Source organism: Scyliorhinus canicula, chromosome 26 (genome assembly GCF_902713615.1).
Source record: "Scyliorhinus canicula chromosome 26, sScyCan1.1, whole genome shotgun sequence".
In the NCBI taxonomy this organism is placed as follows: domain Eukaryota; kingdom Metazoa; phylum Chordata; class Chondrichthyes; order Carcharhiniformes; family Scyliorhinidae; genus Scyliorhinus; species Scyliorhinus canicula.
The window spans coordinates 16,401,851-16,426,408 of NC_052171.1; the positions used below are offsets into that span (position 1 = coordinate 16,401,851).

At 51.7% G+C, this 24,558-nt stretch overlaps 1 protein-coding gene across 1 annotated transcript in view; it reads left to right on the forward strand.

The window, feature by feature from the left end:
* The window catches only part of LOC119957300 (receptor expression-enhancing protein 1-like), a 433,776-nt gene that overhangs the window by 247,236 nt on the left and 161,982 nt on the right, over positions 1-24,558 (forward strand). Inside the window, exon 4 of the mRNA XM_038785148.1 lies at positions 14,139-14,275. The gene's annotated coding sequence lies outside the window, so the exon portion shown is untranslated. The remainder of the gene's footprint in view (positions 1-14,138; positions 14,276-24,558) is intronic.

Here is a 24,558-nt window from a genome sequence, read left to right on the forward strand (position 1 = left end):
GACGGGAGGAAAATGTTTTCCATGTAGCAAGTGGTGACGATTTGGAATGCTTTGCCTGGGTGTGTGGTCGAGGCAGAGCTGCAAGGATCGAGCTGGAATGCACTCGGTGGGAGGAGGGTGAAAGCAGATTCCGTCGGTACTCTCTGAAGGTAAACTTTAATCGCAGCAGAAGTCAAAGCTCACAAGGCTGAGCTAAAGCAGAACGATGACTGCTGGTCAAAGGCTTGGCCATGTCGGCGCAGTGTGACCTGCGAGCACGCCGCATCACGGCAGAGGTGTAGCGAATTCACAGCCTCGCTGTGGGCTTGCTCCTTGCTTTCCAGGACGGGCAGGAGAGCACTCGGGACTGTGGCCCACAGCTTCTCCTGCTGCTCGTTACCCGCACGCTTGAGTCATGCTCCCCATCTCAAGTTACAGCGCAGGATGAGGCCATGCGGCCCACCGTGTCCCTGCCAGCTCCGCGAATGGAAGAAAGGTATTCCTGATGCCGGGCACGTGAAGCAGGTTCAGCAAAGAGAAAAGGAAAGTTGATGTCATGGGATAAGTTGTTCGGGGTATAATTTGCAGCCACTGATGTGTTGGGTAAGCTGGGTCTGCGAGGACTGCGTTTACTGCAGCAGTGAGAGAGACAGGCTTCCAACACTTGGAGAAATGCAACTCGATTTTATTGAACTCTTAACTATCATACATACTTTAACTGTGGGTTGACACTGTGCTGAGTTGACTGGGGACCTGAGGCTAACCTGACCAGACTGTCTTACTACCACATGGTGTATGTTCTAGTTGTTGCTCATGGGCTCTGACTGTCTCAGAGGCTGCATCCCGAGACAGCGGGAAAACTAGCGCCGTCTGGCTTTCTAGTGTCCGTGTCCTGTCTGGTGATTGGCTGCTGTGTTCTGTGTGTTCATTGGTCATCCTGTGTGTCAATCAATGTGTACCATCATATACTTGTGTGTATATTATGACAGCCACCTTTGCAAATAGGCTCACAGGACAATTAAATATGTTTGCGGAGAGCAGTGATACATCAGCAGTGTAAAGCTCCTAATTCTACAGCCCACCACCAGTGTCAATAAGTGTCTCTTTTTGAGTACCTATGAACAACCTCTTCAGAGGAACACTGTAATTAAAACAAGAGGAAACTTATCAAAGTAAAATAATGTTCCCGGGAAGATGATGCGCGGCAGTCCCTGTGGTGCCTACTGATCACGGAAGGCACCCACTCAAGTACCATGGGCAGCACGGTAGCATAGTGGTTAGCATAAATGCTTCACAGCTCCAGGGTCCCAGGTTCGATTCCCGGCTGGGTCACTGTCTGTGCGGAGTCTGCACGTCCTCCCCGTGTGTGCGTGGGTTTCCTCCGGGTGCTCCGGTTTCCTCCCACAGTCCAAAGATATGCGGGTTAGGTGGATTGGCCATGATAAATTGCCCGTAGTGTCCTAAAAAAGTAAGGTTAAGGGGGGGGGGGGGGTTGTTGGGTTACGGGTATAGGGTGGATACATGGGTTGAGTAGGGTGATCATTGCTCGGCACAACATCGAGGGCCGAAGGGCCTGTTCTGTGCTGTACTGTTCTATCTACCAATGCACACCACACACTCCCTGTCCAATGACACCCGGGTACGGGTGTAACCACAGAAGAGGGGTGGGCTGTCGGGTCGATTTAATTCCCCCAGCCGCCTGCTGCCTTGATCTGTCAAAGGCCACCTTGGTCAGGTTCAGGAGCAGGCGACCAAGGAGCGCCCTCCATCCTGCCTGGCCCCTTGGCAAGACCAAGATGTGGGGCCAAAGTGCAGCCGGGAAGTTCAGAGCATCAGGGCAGCATTCCTCCCCCCCCCCCCCCCCCCCAACATCACTGCCACCACCACCACTGCTGCCACACCCTCCCATTCAAATATTCAGGGGCAATCCCACAGGGCCTGTGTATACATGGAGTGTGGTCACTGCAAGCCTGCAGGGAATACCGGCGGCCTGTAAGTCCGTGAACCGTCGGAATCTTCCACTGCAGAAGACGACTGCACTCTCTGCACCAAATCCTTGATGGAAAAGGGGGAGACTCCAACGTCGGGAGCCTTTGCCAATTCTGGATGAAACACAGCGGCATGTCTGGACAACTGACCAAGGATGAGAAAATGGAGGGTGTCTAGTAGCAGCCCCTACAGGATCGGCCTCTGTGCAGCATGGAATTGCACAGAGGGAACTTCCACAAGATGGAAATGTCTCTTAGTACACTCCTAAATGAACCAAATAAATGAAATAACAGTCATCAGGCTCCTGAAGGGGCGTTGTGGCAAAAGTCAGAACTTGAAAGGAAAATTATTCAAATTAAAATATTCTGAATTTTTTTTGTTTGTTTCACTGCGTGCGGGTTTGTGGGCTAAAGGAGCCGATGTTGTATATTTTTGGACAAGGGAAGTGATGGGAACTTTCACTCGAAGTGAGGGCTCTTTGGGGTGTAGGTGGATATGCGGGGTTTGTGCGCTAAAAGGGGGATTTTTGGGCTTTCCTAGGGTCGGGCAAGGGGGAAAGGGACCCGGGCGGGGGCCTCCACGCTGGCCGGTTTAAGCCGGCCAGTGAACGGGAGTGAGGTGGGGGGAGGGGCTGCGGCCATCGGAGCCTGGCAGAACAGGGTCCGAGGGGTCTAGCCGGGGTGGAAAGTTGGGGGGAAGGAACCGAGGTTGAGGGGAGGATTTTTACAAGAGGCAGTGGACGGGAGGAGTTGGGGAGGAGGGGGGGGGCCGTGTACAACTCTTGGGTATCATGTACGGCACTCTTTCAGAGGTTGGACGGCGTTGGATGTCTGGGGGGGGGGGGGGGGGGGGGAGTGGACTCTATGGTGACCATGGGCAGTCCCGGACTCCTTTTTTCTTTTTCTCCTTTGTTTTTTGTTTCCACATTCGGTGGGTTTGTTTTATTGGATGCATATATTGATAGGTGGGCCGTTGTTTGGGGTGGTGGGTGGATGGGATCGTTGTTATTGTTAAGGAGATTGATTTTGTATTTGTTACCATTTACTGTCTGTGGGTGGAGTGTAAATTTCGAAGGAAAATGTGAAAATGGAGAATAAAAACATTTATTAAAAAAAAATATTCTGAATGGCTGACACCCACCAATCGCGACCGGCCCCAAGCCTACCGGTGGACATCTTGCCCCCCCTCACCCCCATGCATGACGGACAGCCATGAGCATATTTAAGTTTCCCTACATGAAACACACAAGGTATAATGGAGGAAACCTCTGCAAAGCAGCTCAGATTGACGTGTCTCCTGATGCGCTTTTTTGTTCTTTTTTTAAATAAATTTAGAATACCCAATTATTTTTTCCAATTTTAGGGGCAATTTAGCGTGGCCAATCCACCTAACCTGCACATCTTTGGGTTGTGGGGGCGAAACCCACACAGACACTGGGAGAACGTGCAAACTCCACACGGACAGTGACCCAGGGCCGGGATTCGAACCCGGGTCCTCAGCGCCGTAGGCAGCAATGCTAACCACTGTGCCACCGTGCTGCCCCTGACGCGCTCTTTAAGAAGATCAGTAAAATAAAGAAAATGAGTGGGGGGGGGGGGGGGGCAGCCCTGGGTGGGGCAGTGTATCAAAACAGCAAAGAAAATGGAACTAACGACACCAACATCATCCGGCGGGGGGGGGGGGGGGGGGGGGGGGGGGGGGGGGGGTGGTGCTCAGCCCCCGCAGTGCCCACTGGTCATGGAAGGAGTGCCTCGTTGAATACGCCCAGCTCATTATCTATTGCCTGGCCCCTCACCTGTATGGGCTGAATCTTACTTTACGCAGTTAACGTGAACAGCTCCATCGTGTGACTGCCAGGACCTGGGAAGGTAGACGATGTGGCACGTTGAGTCCCTGCAGCATGCGGGATGCTGCCAGAAGGGGGTAGGTACTAAATAAGGATAATACATTGGTTCAATGGGCGCTCTCCTGTTCGTCACAGTTCGGAGATCCCAAAGCCAGGGAGAGCTGTGAACTCAGACGAAACTCAATAACAGCGTCTTAATGGCATTTTTTAGGCATCTATTAAGTATAATTGGCGCGCTTTCCTGAGTGTTTTGTCCATTGCTGAGGTGTGTGAGTGCGCGCGTGCCTGGGGAGATTGCACGGCAGACTTGACTCCTTTCATTTCCTGCGTTTGTAGAAAATCTCAGTGCTTTTGACATGCTGTGTCAGTGGAAATTTTAATTTCGTTTGCTGTTAATTGGCAAAGAGATTTTAAGTGAATGATGGCTGGTTTCATTGATCCTTAGAAATCAGTTTAACCTCATTGACATGCATGATTTGTGCAGCTAAGGAGATGATACATGAATAATGCCTGCATTTAACGTAGTTGTTCCCTCAATCATTTACATTCAAATGTGCATTAGCCACTTGCGATCACTCCTGGTGTTCTGCCGCACGTCCCTTCCTGTTGAATGATTCCTGATTTCGCTCCTCTTCACCTCACTTCCTCTGGGATGCAGTCCCCACGGGAGCACTGCGGTAAATTGCTAAATTGTCCTTCTCCGGATCTGAGGTGGGGCAGAGTCCCCACTCCGGGGACTGACCGATATTTCAGTGCAGCGCTGAGGGAGTGCAGCACTGTCGGGGGTGCCGTCTTTCAGCGGGGGCACTGTACCATCTGCCTGCCCTCTCGGGTTGGGAGAGCAGGAGAGTTCCCCCGGGTTTCTGCCCAATACCCGGACCCAGATTATCTGGTCATTATCACATTGCTGCTTGTGGGAGTTTGCTGCGTGCAAATTGATTGCTGCATTTCCTGCCTTACGACAATTACCGCGCTTCAAAATGTCCTTCATTGGCTGCAAAACACTTTGGCACGTCCAGAGGTTGTGAATATTTCTGCATTGATGCGACCCTTTCTTTCTTTATTGAGCAGCGGTTCAACCGTGTTGAGGATCATAACTGAGTCCTCGCTTGCCCTCATCTGAAGTCGAGGTAGGGGACCATTTGCAACAGGAGCCTCAACATGGTCACCGGCAGAGCAACATTGGCTGATGCTCTGCTCCCAGCCCAACAGCCTGCAGAATAACGTTCAAGAAAAGAAGCAAATGATCCAGGTCCTTGGTGAACGCCTGGGACATTATCCTTAGTTTTACCTTCCACATCTCGGGAGCCTGAGCTAAAGAAGGAGCTACTTGCCCAAACAAGGAGTACAAGGTTGATTCCTGAAGTGAAAGTACTGTCTTCTGAGGAATGATTGAGCTGAATATGTGTATATTCGCCGGAGTGTTTGAAGAATGCCGCTTCACCTGCTTTGGAGCCTCGGGAGGCTGGAGCGCGCGATCACAGGATTAAGGGTCAGCCATTTAGGACTGAGCTGAGGAGAAATATCTTCACTCAAAGTTCACAGTGCAGGGACCAGGGTCATAGTGCGGGACCCAAGGCTCACGGTGCAGAGGGTCAGTGCAGAGCCAGGGGGTCATGGTACGGGGTCAAGGGTTACGGTGATATAAGAAATGGACTGCAAGTGCTTGTTGCCTGTATTGGAGTGGGCAGAGGGGTTGAGGTAAATAACGAGGGTGCTATTCCAGTGCTGGGAGTACTGTTGTTAAAACCCCTTGAGCCAGTATTCAGTTGGGTCATAGCTGGTCTATGTTTTAACTCCATTCACCCACCTTGGCTCCAGTAATCCGTGAAGCTACACCTGTGCACAACTAAGCAGCAGATAAGGAAGGTACCATGCAGGCTTTGTCCCCGTGTTAATACCATGTGCTAAAAATTATTTAAAGATACCACGCAACGACAAAAATTGGCTGTGCGCAAAAAGATAATTGAACATTGCTTCCTTTAGTCTGGCAAAAAAAAATCTCTTCCAGATCGAAAAATGATGAATCGAGTGAGCATCTCGTGCTTTTTTTCTTGTGGCAGAGAGTTCCGTACTTTCTGGAGAAGAGGAAAATGTCGGGATGAATTCCTGTTCGGCTGGCAAAAGGGGGGAGGAAATTCTCAAAGCTAATTTCTGACCGGTGACGCTGTTGAGGAGTGCTGTTCAAGGCAGCGCTGAGCTCAGTTGTCTTGTGCGTTGGCCTTGCTCATTCACCAACTGGGCCTCTGCCCAAACGGTGGTCGTTTGACCAAAACGCCAGTTGAGACCAGTTGAGCGCCCGCCCGGAGTCTCACCCCAACAAGGTCCAGAATTTGCAGAGATGAGCAGAAGGAAGACTGGGGCCGGTGGAGGGTTTTATTTTGACGAGTCACCATTGTCGAAGGCCTTTTGTTTCTCTGGACATTTTTCCCCCCCGAGTGTCTTCCACTTTTAAATGTGCGCAGGCAAGAAAGAGTACGCGAACCACTAGGCTAACCAGTACGTGCATGAGGGGCTGAATGGCCTCCTGCTGTCATTCTGTGATAATTCAACTCTGTCTGTGATGTGTTATTGAAAGGCACGTTGTACAGCCACTGGGCGCCAATCTCCGATATGGATGGTGGACAAACCCACTTTAAAACATATTGCAACAATAAGGCGAGCATTTACATAGAACAGTACAGCACAGAACAGGCCCTTCGGCCCTCAATGTTGTGCCGAGCCATGATCACCCTACTCAAACCCACGTATCCACCCTATACCCGTAACCCAACAACCCCCCCTTAACCTTACTTTTTTATTAGGACACTACGGGCAATTTAGCATAGCCAATCCACCTAACCCGCACATCTTTGGACTGTGGGAGGAAACCGGAGCACCCGGAGGAAACCCACGCACACAGGGGGAGGACGTGCAGACTCCACACAGACAGTGACCCAGCCGGGAATCGAACCTGGGACCCTGGAGCTGTGAAGCATTTATGCTAACCACCATGCTACCCTGCTGCCTTTTGTTGCTCATCCCTAATTGCCCTTGAGGAGGTGCTGGTGAGTTGCCTTCTTGAGCCTCAAGAGGGCAGCACAGTGGTTCGCACAGTTGCTTCACAGCTCCAGAGTCCCAGGTTCGATTCCCGGCTTGGGTTACTGCCTGTGTGGAGTCTGCACGTTCTCCGCGTGTGCGTGGGTTTCCTCCGGGTGCTCCGGTTTCCTCCCACAGTCCAAAGATGTGCGGGTTAGGTGGATTGGCTATGATAAATTGCCCTTAATGTCCAAAAAGGTGAGGTGGGGGTTACTGGGTTACGGGGATGGGGTGGAGGCATGGGATTAAGTGCCGTGCTCTTTCCAAGGGCCGGTGCAGACTCGATGGGCCGAAAGGCCTGCTTCTGCACTGTAAATTCTATGATTCCCTGATTCTATGTGGTGGAGGTACATCTACAGTGCTGTTGAAAAGGGAGTTCCTGGATTTTGGCACAGCAACAGTGAAGGGACCATGTTATAGTTCCAGTTCTCTTGGAAAGAAGCCCTAATACTCTCCAGTTCGGGGACAGCGGCTCTTATTGACCAGCGAAAAGCATGAACTCTATTGGAGCTCAATTACAACATGACTATCCCCTGCCCTTTTCCTCTGGCGCTGTCAACCATTTCAGTCCATGTGCTTTTCCAACCACCTCTGAAAGTAGCTATCTCCACCACACTCTCAGCAAGTGTATCCAGATCCTTACCGCGCGTTGAATTGAAAAGATTTTTTCCTCGTCGCCCGTCGGGTCCTGTGCCAGTCCCTTGAAATCAGTGTCCCCCAGTTCTTGGAGCACTCGTTTTATTGGGAGAAACGGATATGAGTAGTCAAATCTTGGGTGTGCAGGGTGAAATGTCAAAGTTGGCAGGGGACACAAAACTTGGGTGTGTTCTGAACTGTGAGGAGACTTCAGAAGAACATCGGCAGGATTGTGACAGATTAAATTCCCTGCAGAGAAGTGTGACAGATTTTGGTCAGAAGAACAAGGGAAGACTATTAAATAGGGGGCAACTCAAAGGAGGTGCTGGAGGAAGGGGACCTGGGTGATATGTGCACACATACCATTTCAGGTGTAGGAGAGGGTTTGGCACGTGGTTAATAAGGCAGATGGGAATGAGGGGCACAGTGAGGAAGCTACAATGAACCTGTATTGAACCCTAATCCAGCTTCAAATGGAGCATTGTCTCCAGTTCTGGACACCCCACCTGAGGAAGGATGTTGTGGAGGCTTTTCTGAGGATGCGGACTGGATTCTCGAGACTGGATCGCGAACTTCAGTTACGTGGGTGAGAGAGCTGAGGTCGTTTTCCTCGGAGAAGAGTAAGTTTCGAGGCGATCTGGTAGATGTATTAGGAGTCAGTCTGGGCAGGATGGATGGCGAGAAACTGTTGCCACCGGAGGAAGGGCCAAGAATTGGAGGACACTGATTATGGACCATTGGGATATCCCACTGTGGACCATCCACACCCTCTTTGGAAAAATAACCGTACATCTCTGTTTCCTGTCACTCTATCCACACCAACATTGTCCTCTGCTGACCAAGTCTATTTTGTGATACTTTCATCAAAAGCCTTTTGGAAGTCCAACAACACCACATCAACCACACTACCCTCATCCACCCTTTCTGTCGCCTCGTCAAACAAGTCAATTGAGTTGGTCACTGTTGGCCAACCAATGTGGGTGTCTCTGTGAAATGGGTGGAAGGGCATGACGGGTCGGTGGACCATTTGTAATTCCCAAACACTCCAGCTGACAAACAAAAGGAAATTCCGGCCTCCGTCGGGTTTCCCCAGTCACGGGTCAATACTTGCCCTTTGGCTGCACTGGTCAACCAATGGCAGAATAATGCAGTCAGTTCAACGGTGAGGCAGGACGGCTTGATACGAGAGGAGTTTTGGGGCAAGATCCAGTTGTGTGATCAGGCCTTGGATGAGGAAGTGTGCCATGGATAGTTCTCCCGACTGGAATTGGTTGTCAGGACAGCGGGCATGGTGCTAATTGGGGCTATCAGGCCAGTGCAAAGTCACAGGCCTGTTGTGATTAACGGGGCGTATTAACGAAAGGCAAAGGCTGGTGAATATACAGGCACAGAACACAATAGGATGGATGTAATGAACTCCAATTGGCTTTATTGGTTGGCCAATTGGAGTATGAGCTCCCTCAATGATAGCTCATTGAGGGGGCCCATATAATCACCTGTGTAGGCTTTGTGAGCCAGTCTTTAGTTGACTGGACTGCTAGCAGCACTGTTTGTAGCTGCTCCTGTAATATCGTTATTGTAAATAAATATTGGTGTGGTGACGGAACTCCTGCCTCCCGTGGATTACTACAGTGGCGACGAGGACGGGATTATCAGACCAGTACAGTTCTCGGAATGGGCAGCGCTGGTGGTACCAATTTTGAAGCCAGACGGCTCGATGCGTCTCTGTGGAGATTTCAAACAGACAGTAAACAAATACGGACTGCTGGACAAATACCCAATCCCGAAAATAGACGACCCGTATGCCAAATTGGCAGGTGGGCTTTTGTTCACGAAACTAGACATGAGCCACGCCTACCTGCAGTTAAAACTGGACAAGGGCTCCCAGAAGTTCGCTACGATCAACACCCTGAAGGGCCTTTTTCGTTATACTAGGCTACCTTTTGGAGTGTCATCAGCCTGCGCTATATTCCAGCGTACGATGGAAAATATTCTGCAGGGACTACCGCAGGTGGCGATTTATTTGGACGATGTCTTAATCACGGGTAGGACAAACAGGGAACACTTAAGGAACCTGGAGTAAGTGCTCAGGCGTTTCGCAAAGGCAGGCGTACGGCTAAAAAGGGAAAAATGTGTTTTTCTGGCCCCACAAGTGACGTACCTGGAATATAAAGTAGACGAGTCAGGCTTACATCCATTAGAAGACAGAGTAAGGGCAATTAAAGAAGCCCCAGCTCTCACCACTGTCCAGGAGTTACGATCATTTCTAGGGTTGGTAACCTATTATGGAAATTTATTGAAAATAGGGCATCCATCCTAGAACCCCTCCACCAGCTACTAAAAAAGGGGCAAGAATGGAAATGGTCCACCCGCCAAAACCAAGCATTTAGGGACATTAAGGAACAGCTGTCATCCGAAAATGTCCTAGAGCATTATGACCCAAGGAAGGAGTTGGTGGTCACTTGTGATGCATCCCCCCTATGGGGTAGGAGCCGTCTTAGCCCATAGAGGAAGGAATGGGGAAGAACGGCCAATAGCCTATGCTTCGAGGACCTTGGCGATGGTTGAGAGGAAGTACGCCCAAATCGAGAAGGAAGGACTGGCGGTGATATTCGAGTAAAAAAATTTCACCAGTATCTGTACGGGCGGAAATTCACCATAGTGACAGACCATAAGCCGTTATTAGGGTTATTAAAAGAAGACAAGTCAATACCCCCGATTGCATCAGCTAGAATCCAACGCTGGGCGTTGCTACTGGCGGCATATAGATACGTTCTGGAGCACAGACCGGGAACGCGAGTAGCAAATGCAGATGCTTTGAGCAGACTTCCCCTCCCAGACACTCCGCCGCAAATACCAAAAGTAGAGGAGACAGTAATGACTCTAAATTTTTTGGACACCCTACCAGTAGACTCACAACATATTCGGTTGTGGATGCAAAAAGACCCAGTTTTAGCCAAGATGGAGCATTTACTGCTAACAGGGGAACTGGAAAGACCAGTGGAGCCCCAGATGCACCCATACTGGAGCAGAAGGGACCAAATAACCGTAGAAGACGGTATCCTATTATGGGGAGCCCGGGTAATCATCCCAGCTCAGGGCCGTCAGGCAATCTTAACTGAGTTACATCATGGACACCCAGGGGTGTCTAAAATTAAGATGCTAGCTCGAAGCTACGTTTGGCAGCCAGGTTTGGACACAGACATAGCAGCCTTGGTACGTCGGTGCCAGGAGTGCCAACAGGGGCAAAGAGTGCCACCAGCGGCGCCATTGTACCCGTGGGAATGGCCAGGCAGACCGTGGACCCGCCTGCATATTGACCACGCCGGCCCTTTCATGGGCTCAATGTTTTTGGTGATAGTGGACGCCCACTCCAAATGGTTGGATGTCCACCGGGTAAACACGGCAAGCACAGCATCGACAATTGAAAAGCTCAGGGCCTCGTTTGCAACTCATGGACTTCCAGAGGTATTGGTGTCGGACAACGGAACGGCATTCACAAGTGGGGAATTTGGAAAATTCCTGAAGGAAAACGGAGTCCGTCACATCAAAACAGCCCCTTACCATCCAGCGACCAACGGCCTGGCAGAGAGAGGGGTCCAGACACTTAAAGCGGGACTCAAGAAGCAGCCGGCAGCGTCAATGGACACAAAGCTCTCCCGCTGGCTATTTGATTACAGGACCACACCGCATTCCACAACGGGCATACCGCCAGCTGAACTCTTAATGGGAAGGCGGCTGCGAACGAGGCTGAGTCTCCTTTTCCCAAATTTAACGGGGAAAGTGGAGAAACAACAGGAGGCCCAACGCAGGGGGCATGATACTAGTCGGCAGCAGAGACATTTCAAGGTGGGGGCACCGGTTTGGGTCAAGAATTATGGGAATGGACCAACGTGGGTCAAAGGCACGGTAGAGTCCCAAACAGGGCCCATATCCTATGAGGTTTCAATAGGAGGGAAGGTGCTGAAGAAACATCTAGACCAAATAAGGGCAGCGGAACCACACCTGGAGGCAGGCGAAGCAGGACCGCCTCAAGCTGGGATAGCCCAGACGGAAAGGATACCCACACCCCAGCCCCAAGCAATTTCTCCAGACCCCGTCATCCAGTCATCAGAATGGGCCTTCCCTTTTAGGCTCCGGGGCCTACACTGCCCGGGCGTCTGTTCCCAGGATTCCACAGAAACACGCTATTGGCCAGAGTTCACAAGCACCTGCTCGATTGGCCCTGAGCCGGTTAGGGGTGGGGGGGGTCCTCTGGGTCCGTACCCTTAAAGGGCCCATGCTCTCTCGATAGCCATGCTCAGTGACGTCAGTCCCAACACCCCACAGGTCTTGGGGACCCCGCGTGCATGTTGGGCGAGGCACCAAAATGTGTCACCGGCCTCTGTTTGGTGCGCACGATGGGTGAGAGGCCTGGCAATTGAGGCTTCACTCAGTATCTAACCTGTGCTGTTATTGCCTATGGCATGATTGATGGAGCAAAGCAGAGAGAACTCGATCTGTATCGAATTCATTCTGTAGCTGTGTGAGAATGCTTTGTAAGATTGTGCAGAGGGAACGTAATTCTGCAAATTAAGGCATGTTATCCCTAAGCTGGGTTTTCTGAAACAAAACAACATTCTCTTATCTGGCACTAACATTCATCACATGTTTAAGAATAGAATTTGAAAAAGCAAACAAACAACTGAGCTGTTGGAGAAGTGAAATTATGAATAAAAATGACTGAAATCTTGGCTCTGAGCGAGTCCACACAAAGTGTCTTTGTATTTGTCATCACCTCCCTATTGGCTGCACAAAATTGTTTTGCCCATCCAATTAAAAATAGTTGCCATGCTTCTTGAGGCAGTCCATATTGTGTGAAGCAGTGAAGATATTTTGCATCCGTAGCTCCTTCACACTGCTTTGTCTGTACACATTGTATTTTTGACAAATGCCTCATTGAACACGTAACTAAACAGAAATACTTGGGTCTTGCTGTGAGTGAATGAGCTGAAGAACTTGGCATTGTTAGAATGGAAGTGTTGCTGCCTGATGCACAACTCCCCTTTCTAGCCATGGCAATCTCTTTTTTTTTACTGTCCTGCCTTGGTACTGATAAGGCCAACACTCCCATTGCACACTCTCCCTCGTTCCGCCCCAACTCCAAACACAGCACCCATTGCATCCTGTCTCGTCCATCTGCTCAAATGGAGTTTCACAACTCTGACAGCTCGGACTTTCCAGGGAGGCGGGAAGGTGCCAGGATCTATGATTGCCTGAAACCTCTCTTCCCCCACCCCTCCCCCCCCACCCCCACCCATTCCACAAACATAGATTTCATTGGGCGGGGGGTGGGGGGAGGGGGGAGGGGGGGGGATGGTTGGCTGAATCCACATGTTAACCACCCACCTCGAAAAAAGCTCCCCACATGGACTTGTCACCTTTCTGGCCTCAGTTCGAATCTGACCGCGAGTCAAGTGAATCTCCGGCCGCACAGCAGCAGTCATATCGCCAGGCCAATCACATTGAAGCATTCTTCCAGACAGCAACCCAGCAAGTCTGAAACATCACTGAATTCCTTCATTTTCAATTCTAAATTTTACAGATGGGGAAATGAATGATTGTAAAATTCATAGAATCATAGAATTTACAGTGCAGAAGGAGGCCATTTGGCCCATCGAGTCTGCGCCGGCCCTTGGAAAGAGCACCCCTCTTAAGCCCACGTTTCCACCCTATCCCCGTAACCCAGTAACCCCACCCAACCTTTTGGACACTTAAGAGGCAATTTATCACAGCCTATCCAGCTAACCTGCACATCTTTGGACCGTGGGAGGAAACCGGAGCACCCGGAGGAAACCCACGCAGACATGGGGAGAACGCGCAGACTCCACACAGACAGTGACCCAAGCCGGGAATCGAACATGGGACCATGGAGCTGTGAGGCAGCAGTGCTAACCCCCTGTGCCACCGTGACGCCCCACTTGGATTAAGATAGAAGCAAAATTATCTTACATTAAACTTTTATCAATTTTATTTAAAAATTATGCGGAGTTTCTTGTTCTTGTAACGGAGACATTTGTCATTCGAGAAATACGAAATTTCGGAGCAATTAATTAGGAATAATGATGCATAAAAGTCCAGTTACACATGATCCAATAAGGCGTGATATGGTTCTTGCAGTGACACGAAGACACTGAATCAATTCAGTGATTTCTAATTGGTCTGCAGCCTGGGGCTCAACAGTGGCCCATCACAGAAATGTCTGAATTCCTGCCTTTCACTGTACGTGTGTGCATTCTAGAGGTTGCTATCACTTTCAGAGGAGTAATGACAGCAGGCATTAACAGTTTGACTGTCGATTCGCTTAGCAAATCCAAGACCCCATTTTGCCTCATCACATCACCGGTGTTCCTAAGTTTTGACGGTGACCTGGATTGTGGGAGCTCGTGCATTGAATTCTGAAAAAGGAAATGAGGGGGTGGGGGGGTAAACAAGTACAGGGTGTGTCTCTATTCTGATTACAACCATTCTCAAACCAGCACCGGTCTCGAATTCATGTGTGATCAGCAGTGCTCAAGTCAAAGTTTGCGTCCATGTCAGTGATGTACTTCTTTTCTGGATGTGTTTGCAGCTGATGCTCAACCTGTGGAGCGACAGATGGAGCGATAAATGGAAGCCACAGTTAACGATGACTCTTCGATGAACTTGCAACCACCGTGTTCTGCTGATTCGCACACACACATACACACACTGGAGAGAATATTCCAGGTAAGACATTTTCAAGTTAAGGGTGTTCAGATGAATGATGAATTACAAAGCAGATAATGGAAATAGTGAAATGGAAGGGCTGGGACCTTATTGAAGGGTCCGGTTGTACACATATATGCCATAGAGGATGCCAGCTGGAATTGAAGGCCGCTAATGAATATGAGAAACCTTGTACAGTTGACAAATCAAGAAAGGTTTCGGCTTTGGATCTTGTTGTGATCTCTGTGTATGTAAATACATGAAGGATTAATGTATGGTCAGTACAGTCAGATGATCACTAGAGGGCAACACTAACCGGGGGTATATAAACAACCTCAATCTGTTTCCCCGCTCTCTTTAGATGTGTTGAAGCGAGAGGACAGAAGTATAGCAAGCTGTGAGTGTAAAGTGTAATATTCATTGTTAATCTAAATCTATCTTGTTTCATTCGACGACTGGTAAGAGTATTGAAGGAAAGAACTCGCAAGTAAATTGATTAGTTACTCAATAAATTATTTGTTATCACTGGACGACTTTGAGTATTCGTCATCATCAAAGTTAAGTTCAACTCGGCATAAACAAGTGAGTAACAAATATTACTCCCAAGTAATACGACAGATCTGCTCCCACTTGGGTATGGATGGCAAATGCCTCAATATTGGACACTTTCAGCCACCTTTCTCTCAACATCCTGTGGTCCCCATTGACCAGAAACTGAACTGGACCAGTCATATAAATACTAAATGGCTAACAGAGCATGTCCCCAGCTGAGAATCCTGCAGCGAGGAACTCACCTCCTGTCTCCCCATGTCTGAGAAATCTTTCTTTGCACCCTGTTAAGAACTGATGGTGTGCCTTTTTGTGCTGTTTTGACGTATCTGTACATCTAACTGACTAATGAAAGATTAACTGCCCCTTAAAGGGACACTGCAACACTAAAACTCTGAAAAGAAACTTAACAAATTAAATTGCAATAATCTTTTGGGGGTGATGGTGGTGGGGGTGGAGATAACACACTCTCACCCCTGAGGTGCAGGAATGCAAGTTTCACGATCACTAATTTGATCGTGAATCTGCACTCCAAAGAATGCACCTTAGAATTGGATGACTTGGCCCTTCCTCTTGTCTCCCCCCCCCCCCCCCCCCCAGCTCCAGGCAGCCAGTGTTCTCTCTGAGGGTAAATGGGCTCCACGCGTTCCAGTCTCGGCACAATCGCCTTTGTGGTCTGAGCCGTTTTCCAAATTCGAGGGCCTTTGTGTCCACCGAAAGCATTCCTCTTGCTGTCACGACGTCTCTTACCCGATGCGTAAACAGAATCCTTTCCTTTCCTCGTCCTGGATGACCTTGTGGGGCTGGCGCACGCGACCTTTCTTGCTGTATGCCTTTGGTGGTTCATCAATCAATTCCCTTTACCTGTACATCCATAAACGTAATAAGACAATGGCGTAACAGTCCCAATTTCCAGGCCTTTGATTCCCCACTCCCGACAGCAAGACCTTCTATTTCTCACCACCACCCGATTTCTCCGCCACAGATCGGCTGTCCTCCCAATTTATCGTTCTTCCCACACCTGTGATCGACCTGCACTGATCGACACTCCGCCACACCACCCCTTCCGCCAACTCACCCCTACCTCCGGGATCACCCACCCTCCCTCCACGCTTGGCCATTGTTGATCCTGCGGCCTTCGCTGTCCGGCTCCCCGTCTGGCTGTCAGCCATCTTGTCAAGTGGGGAAGGTGGCAGCAAAACCCCCCAGCCTTGGCGGGTGAATCCTGACCACCCGGTTTCCCATATAGCCCCCCCCCCCCCCCCTCCTCTCTCCCAGTCCCGGCAGGTCAGGGAAGTAACGAGTCAGTACGTTAAGTCTTGCTTAGATTTGAACCCAAATTCCAGTGCCGAAGTGATCGTGTCACCACCAGATTGATGTTTCTGACGAGTGACGAGGAGATCTGGCTGTGCAGAAAATGGTCCCCGTCAGAATCTGTTGAAAGGGACCTTTAGCTGAAATGCATTGTAATTTCTTCCCTGAAAGCACAGGTGAATAGAGATCTGCATCACATTACTGTGGAAATAACATGGACTGTTCCAATCCACTGGTAATTCGTGGAATTTATGTGTGCAGAAATCGAGAGGAGTGAAGGTACGGGATGGGATCTGGGTTGCAAAAGAAGCCCGTTCTTTGACACAGGTTGTAAATTATTGTGATGTTGCTGATTATAATGTCAGTGTAATGAGAACCCACACAGTGAGCTGCTGTGCAGAATTGAAAAATTGAAACTCCTGGCTTCAGTCCACCCAGCTACGCTAAATCATCAGTGCAACTGGAATATTATCCGTTTCTGGGCACCGCATTTGGGGAAGGATGTCAGGACCCTGCGGAGGATGCAAAAGAGGTTTACGAGGAGGCTTCCAGGGTCGAAAGTCTGCAGTGTTGTGAAAAGAGGAGCTGGGGGGGTCTCCTCCTGAGCTATTCTATCCTCACTTAGGGTCTTTCGCAGGAATTCAGAGGTTTATTCTCCAAACCCTTTTCATGTATTTCATGAGTATTTCATGTGCCGGCATTGTGCATTGAAGTGTCAAGTCTGAGTCAGTAATGAGTCAGTATGATTTGGTGCATTAGAATTTTGTGCACGTTGGGGAGTGTGGACTTGACTGTATAATGGCACACCTACAGCCTGAGTTAGACGCAGACATTCACAGCCCTATGGCACCCAGCCTGGTTTGTTCGAGGTAGCCGGCAGTGCTGTTAAAATCGTGCTCAGTGTGTTTTTGGAAGTCAGAGTTCCTGCTCCTGATTACTTCCCGGTGACCCCTGCCAGAACAGTCCCGTCTGGACACTGGGGAGAAGGGAAACCAAATTAGCTGTGGCACCCCGTGTGGTCGAATGCCTTGCTGTTGCCGTCCAGGTTTAAATGTGACCTGTGGCCGTTTGGACATGGGGACGCAGGGACACCTGGAAGAAGTGCAACCGAGTCGGAATCAACAGCTTCCAGAAGTGGGAGCAACGGGAAAACGCAGGGCGAGACTCTTTGGCCTTCCCGTGTTCAGCCAGCAGGATTTTAATTGGATTGACGGTAGGACTCCGATGCCTGCCCTCTCAACATGGGGGCTCGTGAGCAAGAAGTCAGCCAAGGTTACCATCCCTGGTCACTGGCTACTGATTCCTGCTGCTAGGTGACAATGGTGACAATGCTAGAGGAAGCTTTAGGGCGAGTTGAGAGCAGGCGATGCGCATTGAAGGAATTCATCCCACAATATTCAGTTGAAAGCTAGTCTCCAAAATGAATGCAAAGCTACCATTGATTGGTGTGAAAACCCATCTGATTCTCTGATGTCCTTCTGGGAAGGAAATCTGCCACCCTGACCGGGTCTGGCCCACAGGTGACTCCAGACGCACAGCTAAGCAGTTGACTCTTAACTGCCCTCAGAAATAGCCACTCAAGAAGCCACCGGGTGGATTGCCGCGGTTCAAGATTGTGGCTCGACACAATCAAGGGCGGTTCGGGGGCAACAAGTGATTGTCTTCGAGTTCCTGACATCCACTCGTGTGATGGGCGAAAGGGGAATTTAAGATGAACGGGACACTCCACCTCGTGCAGCTGATCACTGAGCCATCGATGTCACTTGTCAAAGATGCCAGTTTAAAACTGAGTAACATTTTTATCTACAATCCCCTGCCTGCATTCTTTTTTTAAATATGAATTTCAAGTACCCAATTCATTTTTTCCAATTCAGCGTGGCCAGTCCACCTAACCTGCATATTTTTGGGTTCTGGGGGCTAAACCCACGCAGACACGGGGAGAATGTGCAAACTCCACACGGACAGTGACCCAGAGCCGGGATCGAACCTGGGACCTCGGCACCTTGAGGCCACAGTGCCCACCTGTATCCTTGGCTGCCCTCCTTTGCAGCAAGGTCCTGTGGTGCATTCTCTCCCCCACTACATCAATGGCACCTCTTGCCTCCTGCGATGATCTAAATGATGCCTACCTGGGAAAATGGACCAGCATTCGGGGTATAGGCATGAGTCTTGCCCTCCCAAAGAACTCAAGGTGGACGTGTGCTGGGGCCGAGACATTATTCGCACTTCGTTATGCGTTTAAATTGTTCAAATTTACTGATGTTTACTCAAGATTCTAGAATTTAAATGCGTTGGCAACTCTTACTTTCTAACTCTTGACACTAATCGGCTCCCCTCTCTTCTCTGGTCTATGATTCCTTCTGTGTTAAATGTTCCTCCTCCTTGCTGATATTGTTGAAACCTACACTCATGGCTCCTGCTCCCCTTATTTCAATTTTGCCCAAGGCCCCAGAATGCGGGAGGAGATCACAGGGACAAGGAGGAATGAGGCCCTGGTGTGAATTGAAAACAAGGGTGAGTGTCATTGCAATTGAAATATTCCATAACCAGGAGTGAGGGGTGTATGAGAAGTGTCGATTGTCATGTGAGAGCACCTTTCAGAAATGGGTGTTTGTCGGATGGCTGCAGTGATGTCAGAGAGTGGGTGGAGCTTTGCTGTCTGTCTGCTTTTACTTTCGCTTTGGGCTCGCAGCTACAGGGTGTGTTTTAGTTTTGTTTTAGATTTGGAGAAGCTGCAGTCATAACAAGATGTGTACGAATCTCTGCAAGCCAAAGAATGATTTCAAAGTGGTAACTGCTCTCAGTAGAGAAGTTAAACCTGACGTTCTTCTGTAGAAAGGTTTTTTTTTTGTCTTATGGATGTTGCAAGGAAAGATGAAGAGTTACTTATAGAGTACTGTGGGCGGAATTCTCCGCACTCACGACGGGGGGGAGAATAGCGGGCGGCGTAAATTTTTACGGCCACGCTGGTCCGACGCCCTCCCGCTATTCTCCCCCCCCTCCCACGCCCGCCTCCCGACACGAATCGCTGCCCGCCGTTTTTTTACGGCAAGCAGCGATTCTCCCCGGCCGATGGGCCGATTTCCAAGGCCTTTACGACCGTTTTTATGAACGTAAATCACACCTGGTCTGACCGTTCGTAAAAACGGCCGTAAAGTCCCGATCTGGGGAACCATGGCACCGATTGGCACGGCAGTACCACGGCCGTGCCAAGGGTGCCATGGGCCCGCGATCGGTGCCCACCGATCGCGGGCAGCGGGTACTTACCCCGCGCACCCTTTCTCCTTCCGCCGCCCCGCTGTATCCATTCGCGGGGCGGCTGAGGGGCATACTGGCCCGCGCATGCGCGGGTTGCATGCATATGCGTGATGACATCATCCGCGCATACGCGGGTTGGAGTCGTCCAATCCGCGCATGCGCGGCTGACGTCATCTGACGTGTCAGCCATCGCTAACTCTGGCTAGCGGGCTTAACGAAATTCGTTACGCCCGCGATGCCGGAGTTCACGGCCGCGGGATGCTAGCCCCGACCGGGGAGCAGAATCGGTGCCCGGTCGGGGGGGGCGGAGGCTGGCGTCAAACCCGCCCGTTTTTGACACCAGCCTCACGATTTTTCGCGGGTGCAGAGAATGACGACCTGTATTCTTTGGGGGATGTATTGTTGTTGATAGTTGTTAAGATGTTTACTGTGGACTTCCGGTTGCGGCTATGACCAGCTAAGTCGCACGTTTGGCTGCTCCTGCTACAAAGGTGTTTTCGGGCCGATTGGAGGGCCCCAACGGCGCTGTAAGGACAAATCCCGGTGGGGGAAGGCTCCCTGAAGAGAACCAGACCAACTTTATGGTCGGTACCCGGAGTGGGGTGGTAAAGAGAGCAACAGCAGCTCCCAAAAAAAAGCGGGGGAAGAAGACCAAAATGGCGGCCGGTGGTGCACCCGAGGAATGGAGGAAATGGGCGGAGGAGCAGCAGGCCGCTCTCCTGCGCTTCTTTACGGAGCTGAAAATGGAGCTCTTGGAGTCAATGAATGCGACGACCACCAGGCTGATGGGAGCCCAGGCGACCCAAGAGGCGTCGATTCGGGAGCTGCAACAGGAGATGACTGCGAGGGAGGAGGAGGCCACGGTCCTCGTGGGAAAGGTAGAGGTGCACGAGGCACTCCACCTGAAATGGCAGAGCCGTTTTGAGGAGCTGGATACCCGAATGAGGCGGAAGAACCTGAGGATCTTGGGCCTGGCAGAAGGCCTGGAGGGGTCAGACCTCCCGGGATATGTAGCAGAAATGCTGAGCTCCCTGATGGGGGCAGGGGCCGTCCCTTCGCCCCTGGAGCTGGAAGAGGCCTACAGGGTCATGGCTAGGAGGCCAAGAGCAAATGAGCCCCCGAGGGCGGTGCTGGTGCGGTTCCAGCGACTCAGCGACCGTGAAAGAGTGCTGGAGTGGGCCAAGAGGGAAAGGAGCAGCAAGTGGGAGAATTCGACGGTGAGGGTCTACCAGGACTGGAGTGCGGAGGTGGCAAAGCGGCGGGCCCGGTACAACCGGACGAAGGCGGTGCTACATGCAAAACGGATCAGGTTCGGAATGCTGCAGCCAGCGCGCTTGTGGGTCACCTACAGGAACCAACACCACTATTTTGAGTCCCCAGAGGAGGCGTGGGCCTTTGTACAGGAAGAGAAACTGGACTCGAATTAGACCCAGGGGATACTTGGCGGCCGTAGCCGCTCGGGTACTTTCAGCTGAATTCTTTGTTTGGATTTTGAACTCTTGCTGTGGTTTTTCTTCTGATGTTTTTTCCCCCTTTGCCAACTTCCCTTAGTTATTGTTATTGTGGTTATTCATGGTTATTTATGGTTATTTATGCTGTTTGGTAGAGGGCGACTGTTAAGTACATTGTTATTTGTTATTTATCTGTTATTTATAATGTTAAGTTGGGGAGGCGGGACGGGGGGGAGAGCAGATCGGGGATATGGGCTCCTAGGGGGGGTTCTTTACAGGCATGGACGGGGACGGGGGTGGAACTGAAGATGGCGGGGTGGGGTGTGGCAGGGCGAAAGCGCGGGCTTTCCTCTGTTTTCCCGCGCGCAGGGCAGAGGAGGGGGGAGGGGAGGAGTGCGGGGCGTGGCTAGCAATGGCGACCTTTCCCGCGCTGGAGCGGGGCCAGGGAGGAGTGGCAAGGGGGGGGAGGCCCCCCCCCCCGAGCCGGGGGGAGTCGGAGTGTGGCAGGAGCAGCCGGGTCAGCGTGAACCAGCTGACTTACGGGAGTACAATGGAGGGTACATCGCGGCTAGGAGGGGTCCTAGCCTGGGGGGGGGAGGGGGGTTAGGGAGGGACACCGGGTTGCTGCTGAAAAGACCAGAAACGAGAAGTGGAGGACTGGAGAGGTGGGGGGAGGGGGACATCGCCATGGGGAGCGGGTCAGAAGGGGAGGGTCGACCCGGGGCGAGCAGGGAACAGGACATGGCTAATCGGCAGGGGAGGGGGGCGGGTCGTCCCGCGACCCGGCTGATCACTTGGAACGTGAGGGGGTTGAATGGGCCGGTCAAGAGATCAAGGGTATTCTCACACCTGAAGGGACTGAAGGCTGATGTAGCAATGTTACAGGAGACCCATTTGAAGGTAGTGGACCAGGTTCGCCTGAGAAGGGGGTGGGTGGGACAGGTGTTCCACTCGGGATTGGACGCAAAGAACCGGGGGGTGGCGATTCTGGTGGGAAAGAGGGTGTCGTTCGTGGCGGAGGAGGTGGTGGCGGATAAGGAGGGTAGGTATGTGATGGTGAAGGGTAAGCTGCAGGGGGAGAAAGTGGTGATGGTCAACGTATATGCCCCGAACTGGGATGACGCGGGTTTTATGAGGCGCCTATTGGGCCTCATTCCGGGACTGGAGGCAGGGGGCTTGATCATGGGGGGGGACTTTAACACAGTGCTGGACCCCGGGCTAGACAGATCGAGCTCAAGGACCAATAGGAGGCCGGCAGCGGCAGAAGTGCTGAGGGGGTACATGGAGCAGATGGGAGGAGTAGACCCATGGAGGTTTGGTAGGCCGAGGGCGAGGGAGTATTCCTTTTTCTCCCACGTCCATAGAGTGTACTCCAGAATCGATTTCTTCGTGTTGAGCAGGGGGCTGATCCCGAGGGTACGGGAAGCTGAGTACTCGGCCATTGCGATCTCTGATCATGCACCACATTGGGTGGATGTGGAAATGGGGGAGGCGCGGGACCAGCGCCCGCTGTGGCGGCTGGATGTGGGGCTGTTAGCGGACGACGAGGTGTGTAAAAGGGTCCGGAAGAGCATTGAGAGCTATCTGGACTTGAATGACACGGGTGAGGTGCAGGTGGGGATGGTCTGGGAGGCCCTGAAGGCAGTGATCAGGGGAGAGCTGATCTCCATAAGGGCGCACAGAGAAAGAAAGGAGAGGCAGGAGAGGGAGAGGCTGGTGGGGGAGCTATTGGAAGTGGATAGGAGATATGCGGAGGCACCAGAGGAGGGGCTGCTGGGAGAACGGCGCAGCCTGCAGGTCAAGTTCGACCTGCTGACCACCAGGAAGGCAGAGACGCAGTGGAGAAGGGCACAGGGCGCGGTTTATGAGTATGGGGAAAAGGCGAGCAGGATGCTGGCACACCAGCTTCGCAAACGAGATGCGGCTAGGGAGATTGGGGGAGTGAAGGAGAGGGGCGGGAAGGTAGTGCAGAAGGGGCAAGAAGTGAACGGGGTCTTCAGGGATTTTTACAAGGAGTTGTATCGGTCTGAGCCGCCGACGAGGAGAGGGGGAATGGAGGACTTCCTAAACAAATTGAGGTTCCCAAGGGTCCAGGAGGGGCTGGTAGAAGGGCTGGGGGCGCCAATAGGGCTAGAGGAGCTAGTCAAGGGAATAGGTCAGATGCAGGCGGGGAAGGCGCCGGGGCCAGATGGGTTCCCGGTGGAATTCTATAAGAAAAATGTGGACTTGGTGGGACCGGTACTGGTACGAGCCTTTAATGAGGCGCGAGAGGGGGGGGTTCTGCCCCCGACAATGTCGCAGGCTCTGATCTCCCTGATATTGAAGCGGGATAAAGACCCCGTGCAGTGCGGGTCCTACAGGCCTATCTCGCTTCTGAACGTGGATGCCAAGTTGCTGGCAAAGATCCTGGCAGCTAGAATAGAGGATTGTGTGCCAGGGGTAATCCATGAGGACCAGACGGGGTTCGTGAAGGGGCGGCAGCTCAACACGAACGTGCGGAGATTGCTGAATGTAATTATGATGCCGGCAGTGGAGGGGGAGGCTGAGATAGTGGTAGCGCTGGACGCGGAGAAGGCATTCGATAGGGTGGAGTGGGAGTACCTGTGGGAGACGTTGGAACGGTTTGGGTTTGGGGAAGGCTTTATTAAGTGGGTGAAGCTGCTCTACTCGGCCCCGACGGCGAGTGTAGTGACAAACGGGAGGAGGTCGGAGTATTTTGGGCTCCACCGAGGGACCAGGCAGGGATGTCCCCTATCCCCCCTACTTTTCGCACTGGCGATTGAACCGTTGGCGATGGCACTGAGGGGTTCAGGGGGGTGGAGAGGACTGACTAGGGGAGGGGAGGAACATCGAGTATCGCTGTATGCGGATGATCTACTGCTGTACGTGGCAGACCCAGAAGGGGGAATGCCGGAGATAATGGAACTATTAGCAGAGTTTGGGGACTTTTCGGGGTACAAACTAAATTTGGGCAAAAGCGAGGTTTTTGTGATACACCCGGGGGACCAGGGAGAGGGTATTGGGAGACTCCCCTTCAAGCGAGCAGGAAAGAGCTTTAGGTACTTAGGGGTGCAGGTGGCAAGGAACTGGGGGACCCTCCACAAGTTGAACTTTTCCAGGCTGGTGGAACAGATGGAGGAGGAATTTAAGAGGTGGGACATGGTACCGTTGTCGCTGGCGGGGAGGGTGCAGTCAATCAAAATGACGGTCCTCCCAAGGTTCTTGTTTTTATTTCAGTGCTTGCCCATCTTCCTCCCTAGGGCCTTCTTCAAAAAGGTGACGAGTAGCATCATGAGCTACGTGTGGGCGCATGGCACCCCAAGGGTGAGGAGGGTCTTTTTGGAGCGGAGTAGGGACAGTGGAGGGCTGGCACTACCCAATCTTTCGGGGTACTACTGGGCGGCAAATGTGTCAATGGTGCGCAAGTGGATGATGGAAGGGGAGGGGGCAGCTTGGAAACGAATGGAGAGGGCGTCCTGTGGCAACACAAGCCTGGGGGCCCTAGTAACGGCACCATGGCCGCTCCCCCCCACGAGGTACACCACGAGCCCGGTGGTGGCGGCCACCCTCAAGATATGGGGGCAGTGGAGGCGACATAGGGGGGAAATGGGAGGTCTGTTGGCGGCGCCAATAAGAGGGAACCATAGATTCATCCCGGGGAACATCGACGGGGGATTTCAGAGCTGGTACAGGGTGGGCATACGGCAGCTGAAGGACCTGTTTATAGAGGGG